Source organism: Schistocerca nitens, chromosome 9, assembly GCF_023898315.1.
Source record: "Schistocerca nitens isolate TAMUIC-IGC-003100 chromosome 9, iqSchNite1.1, whole genome shotgun sequence".
Classification (NCBI taxonomy): Eukaryota; Metazoa; Arthropoda; class Insecta; order Orthoptera; family Acrididae; genus Schistocerca; species Schistocerca nitens.
The window spans coordinates 176,648,529-176,654,528 of record NC_064622.1 but is presented as its reverse complement, the minus strand read 5'-3'; the positions used below and the strand labels follow the sequence as shown (position 1 = coordinate 176,654,528).

The following is a 6,000-nucleotide window of genomic DNA, read 5'->3' as shown; positions in this document are numbered from 1 at the left end:
TCTCCAACAAAGCACATATGGGATAGCATCGTCATCCCCAACCAGCATTAAGCATCCCTATATTGACCGACCAAGTGGAACAGGAATGCAACTCCAACCCACAAACTGTTATCCGGTACCTGTACAACACAATGCGTGCAAGTTTTCATGGTTGCATTCAACATTCTTGCGGTTACATCGGTTATTAATGTACCAGCATTACACATTTGCAATGGCTTATCTCACGCTTACATTAACCTATGATATTGCAGTGTTAAATATGTTACCTAGACACGCCGGCCGTTGTGGCTGAGCGGTTCTAGGCGCTTCAGTCCGGAACCGCGCTGCTGCTACGGTCGCAGGTTCGAATCCTGCCTCGGGCATGGATGTGTGTCAGGACCTTAGGCTGGTTAGGTTTAAGTAGTTCTAAGTTCTAGGAGACTGATGACCTCAGATGTTAAGTTCCATAGTGCTCAGATGGCCATTTGATCATTTGTTACTTAGACAAACGTATTCCCAAAATTTTGTTGGTCTACATTAATTATTTTTTGAGGCTGCCATTTTTTCCCGTCAGGCTATGTTAAGTTTCTTTAAATAAAAAGTCATTAAGTTTTACAGAGTATTTGTAATAATAACAGCTGAGGATTAGCAGATCAACAATATTGAACATAGCTGTGATATATTTGCGTTACTATTAGCATACATAAAATGAAAAATACAGGAGTAAACGTGTATAATTGCTGACATTTCTGTTGGTGGTGAGGATGATGTACTGAACCACATTACATCAGTGTTTTTGTTATTTGCTGATTAATTGTTCAAATGGCTCTGAGCACTACGGGACTTACTTCTGAGGTTATCAGTCCCATAGAACTTAGAACTACTTAAACCTAACTAACCTAAGGACATCACACACATCCATGCCCGAGGCTGGATTCGAACCTGCAACCGTAGCGGTCGCGCGGTTCCAGACCGTAGCGCCTAGAACCACTCGGCCACTCCGGCCGGCTTGCTGATTCATAATCGCAGCTATTACAAGCCGTATGTTTTTACGTTGGATAGTACTTCCATGTGCGAATGACACAAGCAAGCCATTAATACTTATTTTCTCCTAGGCGGCAGGGCATACGTTGAAGTATGAACGGGTGGGGTCTAAAGGCTTGTCTATACCGCCTGGCATAGTTCACTTGGCGGTCCAGCTATGGCTACACAGAAAACATCAGGTCTTAAAGTTTGTTATGTGTTCGTGGGAAGGCTACCGAAGGAAAAACTAAAACTGATTTGTTTATATATTAAGGTACTACGTACAAAAATGTCTGCATTTATACCCCTTAAACTTTGTATTTATCAAGGTTAGCAGCCTTATTCATAGCCACTTCCACCAAGAAGCGACGAAATTTACTGTGGGAGAAGCAGCGAACATCTAAGGCGTCCTTTAAGCAGAATTCGCTGGTCCTTGCTTTGACTGGAGATATTATCAAGTGAAGTTGCAAAATTTCACCGCCTTGTTTTCTCCGTTGCGCTCGTCCTGTCAGACAAGCAGATACAGTTCGCAGGGCCCACACAGCTAAAACTGTGTCAGTAAGACGAGCGATAGGGCCGCTAATAGCTGTGTCCGACCGCCGCAGTGCCTAAGTGGCCATCCCGTCAGCGACGTGACAGGAATCCGCGGCCGGACAGCAGTGCCGGCGGCGTAGCTCGTAAAATGCCGGTCACGCGTCTAAACGGAAACAGAGCTGCCCCGCTTCGACCTGCGCCGAAGACTTACGGCTGTGTGGTTGAGGAGATTTTACTTTTTTTTTCCTTTTTCCTGCCCTGCGGTCCAGAAACAGCGCTCGTCCGGAGCCACTCTCAGAGAGCCGACAATCTGAGCCCAATTTGGGCACCCGGCGCTCGGCGCAGCGCGGCGCGTGCGATAGCGATAGGTCGAGAGGTCGACTCGGTCGTCGAGCGCCGAAGTCGATAGCGCTGGCGGAGGAGGCGGGAACTCGCTGGCCACCAGACTCCAGCGGCGGTGGCGGCAGTAGAGCGGCGACCGACGCTCCAGGCAGACGCAGGGCGACGCAGTGAGTACCGCCGCGTAGAACGCAGCCTCGCCGCTCGCCCGCTCGCACGCGCGCTGCCGATGCCGACGGAAAATGAGCAGAAACGCTCGAAAGACCAACTCCAAAATAGCAAACTGAACAGTGCCCATTGTCCGTAAAGGTAGTCATGGCGCATATGCGTTGATGATCCAGACAGTGAATCACACCGAATACGAAAAATCGGATAAAGCGAAATTAAGCTGCAGACCCGACAAAATGCTATGTCATTTCATAGACTTTGTTCTTCTTTAAACATGAGAGAAAAACCACTTTTCACGAAAAGATTTCGCCCTCTGCTTTGTGCAATCGCAGCGCCACCCACGTCTATTAGTTGTCTTTTTTTCGTCAGACTGAAGAAAGTAAACAATGCTTTCTGCTTTACCACCTGTTTTTGGGTAATCCCATTTCGTTCTGCTTTCGAATTCCATGATGGATGTGTCGTATTAATTGAACTGTGTGTCGAAATTCGTGAATTTTGTGTAAAAATAGCTTCACGTCTTATTTTTAAATATATTCTTTTACGCTTAATGATGGAGAATTGGGCAACGTTCCTACAGTATCACTAGATGCATTTATCACTATCGCCGTTAATGTAGGGTGTACAGCGTGGCTTCTGACACACGAAGACTTCCGGAAATTGTTCAGATCTCAAAAAATTACATTTTTGTAGACGACTTCGACAATGAAATCAACATTTCAGTTTCATTCCTCACATCAGGAATGCAGAACACCGCGAAACGTATGTGCAGCTTCTTAGACGCGCATTCGAATGACGAAATGAATAAAACGATGGACGATGACAAATAATTTGAGGACAATTTGATGCTGAAAAGCGACTGCAAAACATGATAACCATTTTTCTCAAAAACTTCCAATATACTGTGCGTATCTACACAAGTAAATTTTGTAAGGAAATCTAATGACGCTAGGGTAATAAAGATTGGCGAGATCGGAAATATCATTTTTTTTAATTTCTTACATGCATTGCTTAACACAAAATATTTAACACGAAATATACTTCGGTATCCACAGTTTCACGTTAAACGTTCTCGCTGTATTACTTTTCATTTTATAAGCAGGAACTTGGTCGAAAAAAGGGTTGACCTAGCAACACAGTTTGACGGGAGACAGTTCTTGAATAATTCTTAAGTGAGTTTAATTGAAGTCGTGTGACTCCCTCAATGGTAATAGCCCGTCGATCTGACGTCACTTCTGCTGCAAATAGTTATCAGAATATTTCAGGTCTCATACACATTTACATTATAAATAAGCCACATTATATTGGATAATATTTTGCAGTGCTGGTGTATCAATGCGTCTGTTAACAAAACTATTTAATCATTTGTGAGGAGTGACTTAGTTAACGGCATCACAAAATTTCACGAGTCCCTCTAGTTTCTATGATACCATGACAAAGTTTGCGGCGATGTGTCCTATGCTTAACCAGTAACGCAAGTAATCATTGCCATGTGATGTTAAACCAGCTAAGGAGAACATGTGTAAATAAATCTCTCGTCCAAAAATATGTTGTTAGATCTTTATCTGAAAACTAACACGTTTTTCTTTTTTTAACTAATTGGCCATGTCCTAAGATATTCCGCGGTAACGAATTGGTAAAAGGTGAATACCGATAATCCTAAGTTACTGGACTGTTTCTCTTCTCTGGATTTCGACTGTGTGAGTAATGGTACTCAAAAGTATAACTTCATTGTTGGAAAGGCTGTCTCTGAGAGTTGTGCAGCTAAGTGTTACTACACGAACCATGTTACCCATGGATATCGGAAACACTGTTTAAGTATTAATTCATTAACTGCCCTTGTGAGCGAGTACATTACTCATCAAGTATTCATTGTCTGGATATATCTTTGCCTATGATACTTAACATCCTATAATCACTTAAACTGAAACGTATTATCGGAATAAGTAAATTGCTTTTTCTCTCTTGAATAGCTGCACTTTGTAACTCTCAGTGTCTCCGTCTGCAAATGTAAAGACTTTTGATGAGCATGTTACATTCGGAACGCAATGCCACCAAGAGCGTTTCATAATGCAAATATACAATCACGTATTGTCATAAAGTGCATACTGTCCTTTTCTCACGTAACAGACGAAACCGCATATGACCTAACCGGACGGCCTTCACCTGTTGCTGAGATGTATGAGGAAACATTTTAGCGGTAACTGCCACTTTTGTAAGTTAAGAACGAGTGGAAAACTGAATAGCAAATGTGTTGAATAAGTAAAGTCAATTAACGGTAGACGAAAAATGTTTTACGTAATTACAAATTGTAGGTGAGAAAGCAGGTTTATTGCTGTTTGCGTAAAACACAGCTAGCGTTTGTCGCGTGTGAATACTCCGTATTTTCTTTCCTTCGCGGGATGAGGTAGGTGCTTCACCACAAATTATGTTTTGCTGCATGGTCAAAGAGTTTACATCATTTCAAAATTATGCATCAAAAGTGGGCCTTCGCGCAGATATATTTTCGATAGGGCTTATTAGCAGATGTGAGGTAGCTAACAGTCATGGAGTTCATGACGATGGTGATTGCAGGTCTCAAATTAAATCAGGGAAGCATCTGGACATGGACTCTATTAAAAACTGGTCCATGATCGCAAAACACTGTTTTCCGTTGTGGTACCGGGGAGAGTTTTTCCCTAGTAACCATTATCTTTAATGATGTGAATATTTTTCAACATTTCGTCTAGTGCTACATAAATGTCATAGTAAGTAATTCACTTGTGTTTCGGACGCTATTTGGCAAAGCTAGTGTATCAATATAATCCTATGTAGCACTTAATCGTTTGCAAGAAAAGACGTACTGTATTTGCAATCATTACAAAATTTAACGCGCTCTTCTCGCTTCTGGGATAGCATTATGTAACTTGGTGAGCGATATGTAGTTCATGAAATTGTGCTGTACAGTATCGAACGCGCTGAGACTTGAAAAGTAGTTGATTGAAAGTATACGTTTCAGTATACATTTCAATCATAGCACGTAATCGCTTGACCGTCCTTGAAAAGTTGGCGACAAAGGAAAATGTTCTCTTATTTTAACAGATAGGATATTTGTTCTGTCGTTTTCAATAGTAACTAACTGGTAAAACTGCCTAATTCTGGAATATTTATACTTGACTGTTTACCGGTGGAAAATGACATGAACCACAGAAAGCGGATCGGTAGATTTTATATGATTAGGCGTTCGACATCCGGCACGAAGATTAAACTCTTTACAGTTAGAATCTTACCTGTTACTATCACACACAGATTACTTATGTTAGCGCCGCGCTTCAGTCAGGCGGCTTTCCTCCCCAGGCGTTAGATTTGCTTCCGAAAAGTAATTTTTCTTACAACATTAACTACACTTAAATGTTGATTTCTGGCATGGTGTAACATATCATGCAGAAATAAGTGTAGTCCTGTCATTCTTTTGGTGTTTTACTGTCGTTATTTTTGTTTGCAAGTCTAAAACCTGAAGAAGAACAGAACGCTCCGGAACTAATCACTAGCTAGGGTTCTTTCGTCCATATAATTGCCCTACGTCGTGTCTGCTTACGTTATTTGCTGTTTATGGCTGCTCCTAGAAAGCTTTTCTCCCTTTACTTTTCTTCTTTCTCTCCGCATTTGACATAGTCTAGTAGAACTACAAGGGCTGTAAATAGTAAAATTTTACTTTTGGTGCAAACGTACGTTTCGCAAATGGAATACTTGGCTGACCACATAAATTTTTATTTGTACGGGTTTAAAAAACTGAAGTGAGCATAATTTGTAACGTAAAGATGGAAGGAAGATTAGTGTTTTAACATCCCTTCAACGACAAGGCTATGAGAGTTGGAGTATCATCGCGGGTTGGGGACGGAAATCCACAGTGCCTCTGGCACAGGAATGGCCTGAGCATTTGCCGTAAGCCGTTTAGGCAATCTACGGAAATCCAAAATC

The 6,000-nt window shown here is 41.9% G+C and overlaps 1 long non-coding RNA gene across 1 annotated transcript in view; it reads left to right on the top strand.

The window, feature by feature from the left end:
• The first annotated feature begins 1,952 nt into the window (after positions 1-1,952).
• LOC126203371 (uncharacterized) overlaps positions 1,953-6,000 on the top strand; it is a 593,071-nt gene continuing 589,023 nt past the window's right edge. Inside the window, exon 1 of the long non-coding RNA XR_007540260.1 lies at positions 1,953-2,045. This is a non-coding gene — a long non-coding RNA (uncharacterized LOC126203371). The remainder of the gene's footprint in view (positions 2,046-6,000) is intronic.